This window comes from Felis catus, chromosome F1, assembly GCF_018350175.1.
Source record: "Felis catus isolate Fca126 chromosome F1, F.catus_Fca126_mat1.0, whole genome shotgun sequence".
Taxonomy (NCBI): Eukaryota; Metazoa; Chordata; class Mammalia; order Carnivora; family Felidae; genus Felis; species Felis catus.
In genome coordinates this window covers 62,153,301-62,169,360 of record NC_058384.1, presented here as the reverse complement: position 1 = coordinate 62,169,360, position 16,060 = coordinate 62,153,301, and the positions used below count along the sequence as shown (strand labels likewise).

Sequence of the window (16,060 nt, the reverse complement as noted above, 5' to 3'; positions counted from 1 at the left end):
ATGGGGTCAGGTCTTCTCTGCTTCTACCCTTCCCCACCTCAGCCACTCATAGCTTGAAGACCAGGTGTCTCTGTCTCTCTCTCTCTCTCTCTCTCATTTTCTCCTTCCAAATGCCCTTTACATTTATTTCATAGAGCCAGAGCTCTAAGACAAGAGCCTGGCATTGAGACCTCTCTCTTATACCTTCAATATTCCAAGGCACTCCTATTTCTTGGCCTCCGATCCTTGTGGCCAACTGGAAATCTGGATATGGGCTCAGGAAGAGGAGGAGATCTTTTCAATCTGTCTTTAGGCCTTGGGCTTCAGGCTGTTATCACAACTATGATTTGGAGTTTCTGATTTTTGTCACTGTTGTTTCCTGTGAATTCTAGAATAGCATAGGGACAAGAATGACTAATTAGCACACAGAACAACACGTGAAAACTCTCCTTTCCCCTCTGCTCCTCATCTCCCCTTGAACGTTTTAGCATACCTCCCTCCAGGCTGCCCCTCCACTAACATTCCTTTGCATATATTTACACACACATTTAAAAATTGGAGTTTTGGGGCGCCTGGGTGGCGCAGTCGGTTAAGCGTCCGACTTCAGCCAGGTCACGATCTCGCGGTCCGTGGGTTCGAGCCCCGCGTCGGGCTCCGGGCTGATGGCTCGGAGCCTGGAGCCTGTTTCCGATTCTGTGTCTCCCTCTCTCTCTGCCCCTCCCCCGTTCATGCTCTGTCTCTCTCTGTCCCAAAAATAAATAAACGTTGAAAAAAAAATTAAAAAAAAAATAAAAAATGGAGTTTTTAGCTCTATACTGCACATTTTCTTTTTTTTTTAAATTTTTTTTTTTAACGTTTATTTATTTTTGAGACAGAGAGAGACAGAGCATGAACGGGGGAGGGTCAGAGAGAGAGACACAGAATCCGAAACAGGCTCCAGGCTCTGAGCTGTCAGCACAGAGCCCGACGCGGGACTCGAACTCACAGACCGCGAGATCATGACCTGAGCCCAAGTCGGCCGCCTAACCGACTGAGCCACCCAGGCGCCCCTATACTGCACATTTTCTAACTATACCACACTTTCCATTCTTTGAATGTTATGCACTTTTGGGGGGAAAATTCCAGGGTGCTACCTGCCAGCATGGTGATTCACTCTTCAGTTGCACCCGTTGTGTTTTTCAGTCAATTACAAAGCCCACCTTTATGCTTCTATTCTCAAATTGACAACTTCTAACATCTCTATAGTTGATTTTTTTTAAATCTACTTTATAAATATACCCCTTTAAAGTGTACAGTTAATGAGTTTTGAAAAATGTGAAGAGTTGTGTTACCATCCCTGCAATCATGATCTAGACTGATTCCAGAAAGTGGTCATGACTCCAGAAAGTTCCCTCACACCCTTTGCAGTCAGTCTCCTCTTCCCATCCCTGATCCCTGGCAACCCTGATAATGCTTTTTTTTTTGTCACTACAGTCTGCCTTTTGTAGAATTTTTAATAAGGGCAATCATATAGTATGAAACATTTTGAGACTGTCTTTTTTTCCACTTAGCATAATGCTTTTTCAGATTCATCCCTTTTATTGTGTATCGAAGTGGTTTATTCATTTTCTTGTTGACTAGTGTTCCCAAAGCGGATGTACCATGTTTGGTTACCCATTCGCCAACTGATGGTTTTTTGGGTTCTTTCCAGTTTTTGGTGTGAACATTTGTGCCTTGTCAATGGCTGCTTTTGCAGTACAGTGGCCAAGTTGAGTGGTTGTGACAGAGACCATCTGGTTTTCAAATCCAGTAATATATACTATCCAGCCCATTATAGAAAGTTTGCCAACTCGCATATAGAGTATATTTAAAACAGCTGTTTTAATGTCCTTGATTGTTAATTCCATTGACTGTCATTTCAGTTCTTTTTTCTATTGATTAATTTCCTTGTGGTGATATTTTCTTGCTCTTTTCCTGCCTGGTAAGTTTTTACTGGACCTGGGGAATTTTATTTCATAACGTGCTGAATTTCATTTGTTTCCTTTATTATACAGAATTGAAAGGCATTATGGCATTTGGTGAAGTTACTTGGGATCCATTGAATCCTTCTGAAGTTACTTTGAATCTCTGTTAAGGCATGCCCAGAGTTCCCTTTGGTCTAGGGAGAATTTAACATCATTATTAAAGCCACAACCTTCTGAGGTGTTAGCCTGATCCTCCTTGTATTATGAAGTCATTTCACTCTGCTTTTGGATATTTGAACGGATCCCAGCCCTGTGTAAGGTGTGGAAATTGTCCAGCCAACTATTTATTCATTGTTCTTTCCTTAACCTTGGGAAGTTTCCTTTCACTCATGCGTAGATCAGTCCTCAGCCAGAGTTGCAAGGGGACTTTTCTAGAGATCCTCGAAACTTTCTTTCCATGCATCTCTCCTCTTTTGTATATTCATTCCATCACATCTCATTGACTTGGGCTTCATGAACTCTCACCTTTGGCTCTTTGTTTGGGTTTCTGCTTTCTGTGTGGCAACCTGGAAAATCTTCTAGTTTGTGTTCTGTCTTGCAGAGATACGAGGTCTGCTTTGCCTGTTCTCCAGTATCTTTTTAAAATTTTTTAAGTGTTTATTTATTTTTGAGAGAGAGAGAGACAGAGTGCAAGAGGGAGAGTGGCAGAGACAGGGAGACACAGAATCTGAATCAGGCTCCAGGCTCCAAGCTGTCAGCAGAGCCTGATGTGGGGCTCTAACCCACGAACCATGCGATCATGATCTGAGCCAAAGTTGATGCTTAGTGGACTGAGCCACCCAGGCACCCCACTGAAATTCTTTCTTAAAAGCTCCATTCAAATTTGCCTCATTTAGTGGATATCCTCTCTTTTAAGTCATCTGTTATATGTCTTGTGCTGTGTTTCAAAAGACTTTTCTCACTTAATGACCTAGCCTCCTAAATTCCCTCTTTAACTGTCCGTCTATGTAGCCTTTTTCCTTCCTTTTTAAACAACTAATCTCCAATTTCTTTGAAGTTGATTTGTTATGACTATAAAATCCTTGCATATCGTTCTGAAGATGTTTGCATTTTTTTCTAATGATTGCTTCATCTTGTTTTATTTATCCAGCCCCCTTGAGTATTCAATTCCTTAATTTGGGGAAACTTTTTACTTTTTTAATGGTTTTAGTTTCTTCACGTGTTTTGTCCAAGTTGATTGCTCATTTTTGTACTTTGTAATTTCTGCTTGATTTGAGGGAGGTGTCATTCCTTCCTGAACAGTATGAGGTGGGTTATTCATAACCAAGAAGGATTCTTCTACTTGACTAAGGTGTTGGGATGACAGCTGGAAGGACAGTAGCAACAAATATCTACCTCACTATCCGATTATCTTCTATGATGATAATCACGATTCTATCATTTGCCCCCAAGTCATTTGATTTTCTACTTTTTGTTCCCAAAGACCCTATGCTCCTTTCTACCTTCTCAGTATTGTTCGTGATGGTTCTCCCCCATAACGTGCCATTTTTCTTTCTTTCCACTTGTGAAAATTCTTTTTGTTTCCCCCTGCCTTCAAAATACTGATCAAATCTTGTGTTTCTCCCAGGCTATTTAAACACATAGAAAACAAGAAATATTCTAATGAATGAAACATACCAAATGTCAGCAATAAGCAAGGCACAATCCTTTGGGGAAATGGCTATTTACAAAAAGCCCAGTGTATATATGCAAAAGTGAAGCAAGGAAATTTAGTCTTTTTCTCTTCTTTGAAAATTTGTTTTTCCTAAGATACCATCCCATGAAAATGGAAGTGAATGGCTGAGGGGCGCCTGGGTGGCGCAGTTGGTTAAGCATCCGACTTCAACCAGGTCACGATCTCACGGTCTGTGAGTTCGAGCCCCGCGTCAGGCTCTGGGCTGATGGCTCAGAGCCTGGAGCCTGTTTCCGATTCTGTGTCTCCCTCTCTCTCTGCCCCTCCCCCGTTCATGCTCTGGCTCTCTCTGTCCCAAAAATAAATAAACGTTGAAAAAAAAATTAAAAAAAAATAAAATAAAAAGGAAGTGAATGGCTGAATGGTGAGGAGAGGGAGGGGAGGGAGAGGGAGCACACAGCATTAACAGAAATAGTAAAGTTGTACAAACGTCAGCAATTTATAATAGACTAGGGTCATACTTTGGGATACTGAGCCCTGGTGGAAGGAATTCACCTCTCTGCAGGAGCTAGATTGGTATTTCTGTGTGAAGATCAGTGAGGAGCAATTCACTGCCTTGGAATAATTTCTTTCTTACTCCTGCTTCCACAGGAAGGGTCTCTTTGTCCACCACCCGGCCCACCTCAAGGGCCCCCAGGTCCCTGCAGGCTGTTATGTCAGTGGTCCCCTTTCCAGAAGAGGACTCAAGTCTTCTTCTCTTCCATTCAGGTGGACCTCACCTCTGAACACGATGGACCTGTTGCTAAGGGCTTTCTTTTTTTTTAATGGAAAAAAAAATTAGGGGCGCCTTGGTGGTTCGGTCAGTTAAGTGTCCGACTTTGGCTCAGGTCATGATCTTGCGGTTCATGAGTTTGAGCCCCATGTCGGGCTCTGTGCTGACAGCTCAGAGCCTGGAGCCTGCTTCAGATTCTATGTCTCCCTCTCTCTCTGCCCATCCCCCAGTCATGCTCTGTCTGTCTGTCTGTCTCTCTCAAAAATAAATAACCATTAAAACAATTTTTAAATTAAAAAAAATTAATTTATTTTAGAGAGAGAGAGGGAGAGTGTGTGAGTGGGGGATAAGGGTAGAGGGAGAGAGGGAGAGAGAGAGAGAGAGAGAGAGAGAGAGAATGAATCCCAAGCAGGCTCCACGCTCAGCAGGGAGCCTGGCAAGGGGCCCCCCTCCCAAGGGGCCTGGGATCATGACCTGAGCTGAAAGCAAGAGTACGACGTGTTACGCACTGAGCCACCCAGGCACCCTGAGGGTCTTCTGAACAGGATCAGAATCATCACACACAAAAAACCAAAATTGGGTAACTTCCTGCCACTGTTAATGCATAGCCCCAGCACATTCCCATAACTTGGGAAAAAAATCTTTAAGCCCTGATTTGTCCACTTCATGTCCAATGAAAAGTTGGTGACCATCAGGGAGTCTTGCAGTTCTTTGGGGTTCGGTGTCACCTTACCAGCCTCACAGACTGGTCTCTGTCCCCTTTGGGGAGGACTATTTATTCATTGTTCTCACATTCTTTGATCCCTTTGAGTCTTCTGTGGTGGAATCTGAGATTCAGGCTTAGGCCAAAGATGAGGATGTGAAGCTGGTACTTTAACAACATAAGGTGGGATCTCAGTCGCTGCAAGAGCTCCACTGGGTGGAAGGATCTTTCTGGTCACAAATGCCCAAGAGAATGTCCTCAGGTCCTCCTCTAGGGTCTGAGCTATGTCCGTAGGTGCTGGGGAAGAACTCTTCTGAACATCCTTAGGAGCAATTTCTTCCAATACTGGCTCGTACTTCTCCTCCTGGATTTTAGACATAGGTTCTTGCTCTGCTTCTGATACAGGATCAGGCTCTGGTTCAGCAACAGGTTCCTCTGAATGTTCTTCCAAGTCATTGCTGAAAGTCCGATCATAAAAAGTTCCAGAATCATCAGGTGCCACCTCAGGTATCTGCTGTCTTTCTTCAGGTCCTCTACCTCTTCCTCAGATTTCTCCTGAGGCCCAGTGACAAAGCCACAGAAGACCTCTTGGTATCTGAAGATAGCACTTTGAGTGCAGAACTTATCTGCATCAGAGCCCTCAGGAGCGAGGACAAATGTCTGCATGAATCTCCTCAGAGCCTGGTTGTTATTAGAAAGCAACCCCATCACCTGGACCACTACACCATCGTTCAGAGTGGTTTGAGCACCAACATGGCACATCTTAGTGTGGCAGTTGAAAATTTTATGACATCACTTTCCTATGGATTTCCTTCTGTCCATAGATGGCATCTGCTGACTTTCCATTTGAATCCAATCCCCCAGGGACATGAGAAGAGTTCTTTCCATAAAATCTGTGCAGCATGTCTGGGGCCTGGTTCAGCAGCGTGTAATACGGTCTCACAAATTCCCGCCCCCCAACAGGGGTCTAGGCTTCTCCCTAACCATTGCTTTAGTCAATTCAACCTGCATGGCTGAGTGGGAAAGGAACAAGCTTTGCTCCATAGCATGGCAGAAGGCACAATCCCCTCATGCAGTTGTGTCCATCTCTACTTGTGAAAAGTCTATACAGCCTTCAGGCCTAATACAAGACTCACTTCTTAAAAAAAATAATTCCTGGGGCGCCTGGGTGGCTCAGTAGGTTAAGTATCCGACTTCAGCTCAGGTCGTGATCTCATGGTTTGTGAGTTCGAGACCTGTGTCAGGCCCTGTGCTGCCAGCTCAGAGACTGGAGCCTGCTTCGGATTCTGTGTCTCCCTCTCTCTCTGCCTTTCCCCCGCTCACATTCCGTTTCCCTCTCAAAAGTAAACATTAAAAAAAAAATAAAAAAATTTCCTAACTACTCCATCTCTTTTGGTTAATATGACTCTTTTGGTGAATGGGGATTATATTTGTGACATTTCAATGACAATAATTACTGCCATTCTGGGGTCTTCTGTTATGTGCTAAGCCCTGTAGTGAATATGTCATGTATATGGCATGGCTTAATCCTCATATAATGGGGTGGTTGTTATTTTTCTGTTTTACGGAAGAAAGAACTATATTTTAGAGCAAGATACCATCCAGCCCAGAGATCCCTGGACCAAATCTGGATGCTCACTCAACACTGGTTGCCTCTACCATACTCCTCTATTTCCTTCTCCCCAACCCCTATGCCTGAGCTACACACGTACGGAATCTGCCAAGACGCTAAACCCAAAGATGGATTTTACTGTCAGCATGGCAATCTCAAGATTTAGAGAAAGTGAAAATAGCTTCCCCCCCCTTACAAATAAGATCAAAGATTCCTAATTTAAGAGGGCAAACTATTTGAAGTTTTCATAACTTTATGGGAAGAGAACTGGTACCAGAATCCTACCTCTGGGTCTGGAGCTCTTTGGCACTTCTCCTCCTTATCGGTATGACTTTCTCCTTTGGCTGGCAAGAATCTCGTTGAGCAAGTGAATGTTCAGAACACATGAGTTTAAAGGAATTTTTCACCTCAGCCAAGATTTCTTTAGACTGAACATCTGAATTTGGAGCTAAGTAAAAAGCACAAGGAGGATAGTTGGCTTAGGTTCATTCCCAGTGAATCAAAAGTGCTATAAAAAAATAGAAGGATAAAGATAAGCACGCTGTGCACGTCAGAGGTAAAACAAGAGGAAGCAAAACCAATATGACATTGTCTAGTTAGTTACCTTGTTCCGCAGGCACCTCCCAGCCCTCCCTTATGACAAGGGGCTTTGTATGTTGCTCTCTACAAGCCGTACCATAGACCCAATGCCAAACCAGATTCCATTTCTTCCACACCATGGCTTCCCGGTGAACTAAATTCCCAGGTTAACCAGAGAGTGTTGACAACAAATAGAACTATAAAGAAAAAAAATCAGTACACAGAAAATGCTACCAGTTACAGTAGTCTTAGTGTTTTCTAATGTACCAGAACACTTTCACGTATTTTAAAATTATTCTTCCCAACTGTTTGATGTAGGAATCATTAATCATATTGGAATATATATATGTATATACATATATATTGTGTCCAATCTACGATGATGGAATTGAAGCATTTGATGTGACTCACTTTAGGTTACACAGTTAGAAATTGGCAGGATTGGGATTTGAACCCAATTCCAAATTGCACCCTTTCCTCAACACACACACACACACACACACACACACACACACACACACACGCACCGTGTTTCTGTCACTGTTTGATCTAGGACTATCTCTAGGAAAAATAATGAGGTAAAACATTTATTTGATACTTCAACCAATATTTATTAAATTCTAATATGTGTTATGTACTGTCCCAGATGCTTAGAATAAAACAGCGACCAAAAGAAACAAAAATATGTACCTCTTGAAACTTACACTCAAGGGCATAGAGGTAGACAATAAAGATAAATGCAGTTGGTAAGAGAATGATGAAGTAAGATGGGAGACAGTACCTGCTATGGGAAAAAAGAGGAAGATCAGAATGAAAGGCGTTCGGATTAAAGAGGATGGCCAGGGTGGGACACTTCAAGGAGACACTAAATGTCTCCTTGATGTGAATGCCAAGGTTAGAAGGATGTGACTATCTAGGGAAATGATCTTCCAGGAACAGGAAACTGCTAGAGCATGGGTGCTAATGTGTGAAAATGACTGATGTGTTTGAAAAGCAGCAAAGTGGCCGGATCAGAGTGAAGACAGTAAAAGGTAAGGTCATAGGTATAAGGGACATGAGGTGTCACATAGATCATTATGTTATGAGGGCTTTGATATTCTTCTGAGTAAGCTGGAGAGCCAGATGAGGGTTTTGAGTAGAGATATGACGGGGTCTGATTTACATTTAGAGGATTATTTGGGCTTCTCTATTGGGAATACATTTAGGGAAAGAGCGGAAGCAGGGAAACCAGTTAGAATGCTTTTGCTGTGTATTTGTTTCCTGTGGCTGCTGAAACAAAGCACCACAAACTGGCTGGCTTAACACAACAGATATTTTATTCTCTCACAGTTCTGGAGGCTAGAGGTCTAAAATCAAGGTGTCGGCCAGACCATGTTCTCTTTGCAGCCTTAGGGTAGGATCCTTCCTTTGTCTTCCAGCTCCTGGTAGCTCCAGGTCCTTGGTTCATGGCAACATAACACAGGTCTCTGCCTCTGTCTTCACATGGCTGTCCTTTCTGTGTCTTCATCTTCCCTCTGGGTGTGTCTGTCCAGTCCTATTGAATTAAAGTAAGCTCCCTCCCAAATGACTTTTTCTTACCTTGATTATACCTGCCATGGCCCTATTTCCAAAATAGTCACATTTGGAGGTACCGGGGGTTAGGCCTTTAAGGGGGCGAAATTCAACCATTCACATGCAGTAACCTAGGTGAGAAATGGTAGACAGAATAGGGTGGTGTCAGGAGAACTGGTGGGCAGCGGTTAGATTCTGGATGCATTTTGAAGATAGAGCCAGCAGAAACCGCTGCTAGATCAGATGGGAAGTATACAAGAAAAACCAAAGATGACTCCAAAAAATCTTGCTGAGCAGCTGGAAGAAGAGAGACAGTTGAGCGTGAAACAGGTTTTTGAAGAACGTGAATATTAGAATTTAATTTTTTGACACGTTGAGTTTGGGATATTTATTAGAAAAAAATGAAGAGATGTTGAGTGGGAAGCTGATATATGGGGCTAAACTTCAGGCAGGAGGTCTAGGATGAAGGAAGAAAGGTTTAAATTTGCCAGTCTTCAGCAAGTAGAGGAAATTTAAAGCCCAGTGTGTGATTGAGATCACCCAACAAGTGAGCATTACTAGGTCAGAGCCCTGGGCCACCTCCACATGGAGATGTGGGTAGAAGAGGAAGAACCCATGAGAAATGGAGGAGAAGGAGCCAGGAGGCAAGAGGAAGCCAGGACAGTGGGCATCCCGCTGAGCCCTGTGAAGGGGGGCAGCCAAGGATGGGAGTGATCAGATGTGTTCAAAGCTGCAGGTAGTTCTGGTGAAATGAAGATGGAGAATTGATCGTAGGTCTGGAAAGAGAGAATTTTTTCACGCCTTTAACCAGAATTGGGTTAATTGAGGAAAGCCTTTTTAGAATGGGTTCAAGGGAGAATGGAAAGAGAAGCTTTGGAGACAGCAACTGTAGACAATATTTTGGAGGACCCAGTTGGTAAGACATAAGGACAGTGGGGTCAAGGCAGGTTTTCTTCTCCTTGTTTACAGATTGGAAACACAGACACGCATTTGGGTGTTGATGGCAATGACCAGGAGAAGTTTCTCTCTCCTCCTTTCTGATTGTTCTCTGCTCTCCTGATGCCGCCACATCCCCTCACCCTCAGGCATCCTTGCTCCCATTGGTATTTCTTAGGCTGGGTGTCCTGGAGTAATGTCCCATGGTTTGGACAACACCCCCCCCCCACTTTTTTGTTTCAGTTTCTTTTTTAAAAAATATTTTTTTCATGTTTATTCATTTATTTATTTTGAGAGAGAGAGAGAGAGAGAGAGAGAGCAAGCTGAGGAGGGGCAGGGAGAGAGGGAGAGAGAATCCCAAGCAGGCTCCATGCGGTCAGCACAGAGCCCAATGCGGGGCTCAATCTCATGAACCATAGGATCATAACCTGAGCCAAAAATCAAGAATTGGATGCTTAACTGACTGAACCACCCAGTCACTCCTGTTTCAGTTTCTTCTGAGCACCCGTCTCTAAAATAGCATCATTATATGGGAGCAACCTAAGTGTCCATTGGTGGATTGATGGATAAAGAAGATGTGGTATAGAGCTACAACAGAATACTGTTGAGCCATAGAAAGAACGAAATCTTGCCATTTGTGACAACACGAACGGACCTGGAGGGCGTTATGCTAAGTGAAATAAGTCAGGCAGAGAAGAACAACATATGGTTTTACTTACATGTGGAATCTAAAAAACAAATGAACAAATAAACAACAACAAAAAGAGAAACAGACCCGTAAATACAGAGAAGAAACTGGCAGTTGCTGGAGGGGCGGGAGGGAGGGGAGTAGAAGAAAGAGGGGAAGGACATGAAGAGGTGCAAACTTCCAGTTATGCAGTAAATTAAGGCATGGGGATGCGCGGCACGGCATAGGGAATATAGCCAGTGGTACTTAATAGCTCTGTGTGGTGACAGATGGTGGCTGTACTTGTGGTGAACGTAGCATAACGCGAAGAATCGCCGAGTTACTCTGTCGTACACCTCAAAGTAACACGACATTACGTGTCGACTGTACTTAAATTGAAAATGAAATAGAAGGGGAAAAAAGACATAACAAGGACAAAGGGCACCCAGGAACAGAGGACAAAACCTCTCTTTTGTTCAAGTTTATGAAAATAAACTTGAAACTGTGGATGAAATGAAAAATAAAATAAAATAAGGGTCGTTGGATGATTTCTCTGCCTCCTTCAAAGCGTTTAGGGAATGACTGGCATCATGAAGGTGACGGGGGTTTTTGCACACTCTGAAACCACACACCCATTCAGTTCATCTTTCAAATATGGCTTTAAACAATCCATCCAAAGCATCTAGTGTCTACGCCAGACAGGAGCTCCCTCCTCCCACCTCCATGGACTCTGCGCTTAGTCAGGCCTTCCTCTGCTCTTATCTAGTCCACATCAGCGAGTTTCTAAACTGCTGCCCTTGGCTCAGACGCCTCCTTCTACCCCATTCCCGTGCTACCGTCAGAATCCCCTTTGCAAGATGCAAAGCTGACCCAGGCCTTCTCCTGCTTAAAATCTTTTGTTGACCGAAGCTCTTCCAAAGTGCCCATTATCCTCCAAATATGGACTTTTGCATCTCTTTGTTCATACTTTTTCTCTGTTTGGACTGCCTCATCCTTGTTCTTCCATGCCTGGAACAAGTTTGTCTTCATCCTTCAATGCCAAATTCAAGTAACCCCCTTATCCATGAAGACTTCTCTGACTCCTCCCCCCAACCCCAGGTAGAATCGATTGCTCTTGCCTCTGGACCTCCAAAAGATTTTATAAATTATATTTTAATATATGTTTTTCAAGCATATGTCTGGTTTTCCCTTAGATGATGCCATCTATGAAGGTGGAGACCACGACTGATGCTTTTTTGCTTTCATACCAGCCAGTACACTTTCTGGCACAATAGAGATTTAACACAATGTGTCACATGGATGCTTCTCATAGCCTGCCTTGGCACTGGACAGCGTACCTACGTCACTGGGCTGGTGGCTGTTGTGGAGACTTCTTTTCTGTTCACTGTAGGCTCCTTCCTTGGAAGGATTGGATAGATGGGGTCCTTCTCTGCTAATAGAGACATGCCCACTATTACCATTCTGTCTTCTTGTGTTGTAACAGCGCTGTGAAAATACATGAAGGTCACTGCTGTCCTTGGGTCCACGGAGAGACCTTTTTCAAAGGTCATAAAGACCAGAGGTAGAATGCCAGTGACTAATGTAAAGGCAAGAAAGATATTTTTGGTGGGGGTAGCCTGCCTGCCCCTCCACAGGTGAGCAGAGACTCAGCCTTCCTGCAATTAAGGAACAGGTTTTCTTTGTCCTTGACATGGTCCGCAAATGAGCTTCAGAGCTCAGATAGCAGACACACAGAGCCTCTGCCTGTTAGTGAAGGTGCAATTTCCAAATGCAATTCATAATTTCAGCGACTTTTCACTGCTCAGCCCTTCTTCCATTTCAGATGATGGGGCTGACGGTGCTGGGTGACCTTTAAGCCAACTCTGCTGATTAACAAGAGGCCATAGACCAAGCAACCAAAACGGAAGCACTTCAGATCCCCAGAATGTCCACTCTCCTTGGAAAGTCTAAAATTAGGCTTTATGTTCATTTATTGGAATTATCATAGATCCCTGGTGCCCTCAGTCATTCAGCCATCGCCTGTGTAATTCCTGTGACCCAGGGGAAATAAGGCAAAGAGAGAGGTGCACCAGACGGAACAAAAGAGTTTGGGAGGCTGAAGAATAATGTGATCTTTCCATCAAGGCTGCGTTAGGCTGTGGTCCAGTCACAGTCGTTTCAGAGTATTTTTAGCTAGGGAATTTGTAAGTTGTTAGCATCTATTTACCTTTAGAAATGGAAATTTCTTATGCTGCGTTGTCTCTTCTATCTGGAGTCTGCATCACTGAATTCTCTCACGCAAGGAAAGCCAAACGTTTATGGTAACAGAGAGCACTGGATGTAAGGCAAGGGGTTGGGGGTTTGAGAACCAATTCTGCCTCTTCTTTCTTTCTTTCTTTCTTTCTTTCTTTCTTTCTTTCTTTCTATCTATCTATCTATCTATCTATCTATCTATCTATCTATCTATCTTTCAAGTTTATTTATTTTGAGAGAGAGAGTGAGAGACAGAGAGGAAGCATGTACATGTGGAGGAGGGGCAGAGAGAGAGAGAGGGAGAAAGAGAATCCCAAGCAGCCTCCATGCTGTCAGCACAAAGCCCGACATGAGGCTCGTTCTCATGCCCATGAGATCATGACCTGAGCTGAAATCGAGACCAGGCGCCCCCTGCCTCTTTCTTAATGAATGATTTTGAACAAATTACTTAAACGCTATGAACTTCCATCTTCTCTTCTGGAAGTGTTGACAGCTATGCCTGTCCACTGCAAAACTTAGTGCTTTCCCTGGTTGAGGGCTGTGCTCTGCTGCTCTCAGGATGCATGGTGAGTAAGATTGCAGGTCCTTTCCTGGAGGGGTAGCCCCTGTCCACAGGAGGTGGCACAGGCTCGGGCTTTACTGTGCCCATCCAATGAAGAAGTTTGAGTCACTGAGTGGAGAGGCCACTCGGGGGTGGTGGGGTAATCTGTATTTCTAAACACCAATCATTCTGCCTCCCAGTTCACTCATGGGTGCTTGAAGGTGGAATGAGTCCATCAACGCCAACATCCTATGGTGTTCTCTGTCTTTGGAGGAATCAACATTATTTTGTTTGTGAAGAGATCCTTGTCCTTGAGGATCAGTAAGGAGACGAGACATGGTTGCAGCCACGAAACGGGGCCACAGAGCTGCAGCGCAAACAGAATGTGAGTCAAGGGGCAAGCATTAACTGGAAAGCCTTCGTGAAAGAGGCAGATTTTAGGTCAAGTTTGAAAAAAGACGTCATTATAACTCATACGCTATGTGACCTTGGGCAGGTTACCCAACCTTTCTGAGCATTGATTTCTTCATGAAGAAGAAATGCATGAAAAATTCAAGCATTAATACATTCTGATCAGGGCTATCGTGAGATGCAGTGTTGATAATGTTGATAAAATACTTGATAAAAAGCATGTAATAAAACATGAACAACATCTTCAAGTTAAAGAGCTAATATAAATACAATTAAAAATAAATGTGAAATTAGTAAATAAACACAACTGATGGAAGCTGTTATTATTGGCAACAAACCCCTTTAGTGAAGCGCACTGTGTGGGTGAGAGTCTGCAGGCTGAGCAGGCACTCGGTGCCTTCGCCATCAGTCTATAGAGAATGGAGCCCCAGCTATTGGCTGAAGTTGAGGAACAGGGAAAAATGAAGGCAGACTTAATCTTGTGAGTAGGATAACTCAACCAGGACCTAACAGAAAGGACCAAGACAAAAGACTACTTTTAGGAACAGGGCTAGTATGGCAGGTGGGAAGATGTGAGCTATGGGTAGCCCTGCCAGCCCGGGTCTGAGAGTCTGCTGCTAGGATTTAGTGGAGGATGGAGAAGTGGGGCACTGCCGTCTGCCTCACTCTGAGCATCATGGTGCCTCCTTTCTGATGAGAAGGAAAGGGAGCCCAACCGCAGAGAGAGAGGCCGGGGTCAGGAAGTAGAGTGATAGGAAGACATTGTAGCCGTGGAATGACAAGAGCAAAGGAGCGTCTGGTAGTGAGCCAAGCAAGAAGGAACATGAACCAGTAGGCTTGGTCAGAGTGGAGTGGTATATCCCGAGGTGGAGGAGTTTGGATTTTATCCCACTGAGTAGTGGAACATTGTAGCTATTGAGCAAAGGCAGAGACCATGAAGAGTCAAGCTTGAAGAAGACTATTTCAGTGACTGTGAGATGGATTGATTAGGGATGAAGGGATGATGAACCGACAAGGGACAGCAGGTAGGGAGTTCGGGGAAGATACTGCCATCAGTTATAGATGTGACGATGACAAACAAAGCATTCAGAACCCAGGCCAGAGTTGGGGCAGGGCAGGCCTCTGGAAGTTAGATTTGGATCTCTTCTTTGCCTACCCATGCTTATTCCATTTAGTAACTCTCGTGCAGAACAGAGGCCACCAATAAGTTCTCTTTGGGATCTGCTAACCACATGGAGGTTGCAGAAGTAGTTTGGAAACATCATGAAGAATGCAGGCTTCAGGGGACCTTCTTGTTCCCAGGGGGCACTCATTACCGTGGCCGGGGAGCCCTGAGTGGAGCACGAGCCCCTCCACCTCTAGAACAGGCAGAGCCGGCAAACATGCTTGGGAGAGAAGAGAAAGTTTGGAAGGCAACTGGGATATCCTAAAGGGCTCTTTTTCAGCGGGAGTTAGACGGTAGAGGAGAATAATTGCAAAATGGAAATAAGGATTGTAGCCTCCCTCAGATGAGAGGCATTTTTGGAAACTTTTGAGTTGCTGTCAACCCCCACACATCACTATTTGTTTTTCCCGGGATGTGGGGCAGCTGGGAAGAGATTCAATACCTTCCACCCCCTCACTAGATCGAAAAGTTCTGTTGAAGCAGAACATGATGAAATGTCAGCTTCTCAATAAAGGTAGCCCAGGGTAAGAGAAAAGGCAGAAAAATGTGACTTGGCATCTTGGAGTTCTAATCTCCCCTGGATCCCTCAGGAGTACTGGGACTCAGTCACATCACATCAGCCCTCTGAATATTGGCTTTTTAAAAATCTATAAAATCACGTGGGAAGATTTCTTCTCATTTCAAAATGCTATACTTCTGAAATCTTTCATATGAGAGAAGGGAAAATATAAAGGGTCAATGTTTTCAACATAAAATTGGGTGCATTTGCCTTGTTTTAATGAAAAAAGAGGTTTGAGAATCATTACCAGTTAATTTCATCCATTGAAAGAAAGTAATCTTGCCCATGTCTTTGTTTCTAGACTCTGGGTAATATTTTTCTGTGACTCATCAGAATGGTAAATGCACCATCAAGATAAGGTGATTTAATTTTTTTCTTGTTTGAAGTTTCTTATTCTCTATTCTTTTGGAGGCTTTATTCTGATTTAAGCTGGTTACAAACTATCTCCACATATCTTGGTTGAGTCTTAAGTAGCTATAGATTTCCGTTTAATTATTCCCAAACTGATCGCTCTTCCTTTTAGCCGCTGTGACCTAAGTTCAAGTTATTGGCCTTGTTGTTACCATGGTAATGGTGGATGACCTCACTGAATCCAGAAGCAGGCAATTGCTGCTTCGTACGATAAGTATGTTTTGGAGGTTACTCAAAGAAAATGTGGGCTTTGGGACTAAGCTCTGGAAGATAAATCTCTTTTTCCTACATAACTTCCTCCCGTAAAATAAAATTTATTCAATCTAT

General features: G+C 43.7%; 1 pseudogene; it reads right to left on the bottom strand.

Moving 5' to 3' along the window:
- Nucleotides 1-5,154: 5,154 nt before the first annotated feature.
- Nucleotides 5,155-6,056, bottom strand: LOC101084768 (annotated as a pseudogene).
- Between the last annotated feature and the right edge of the window lie 10,004 nt (nucleotides 6,057-16,060).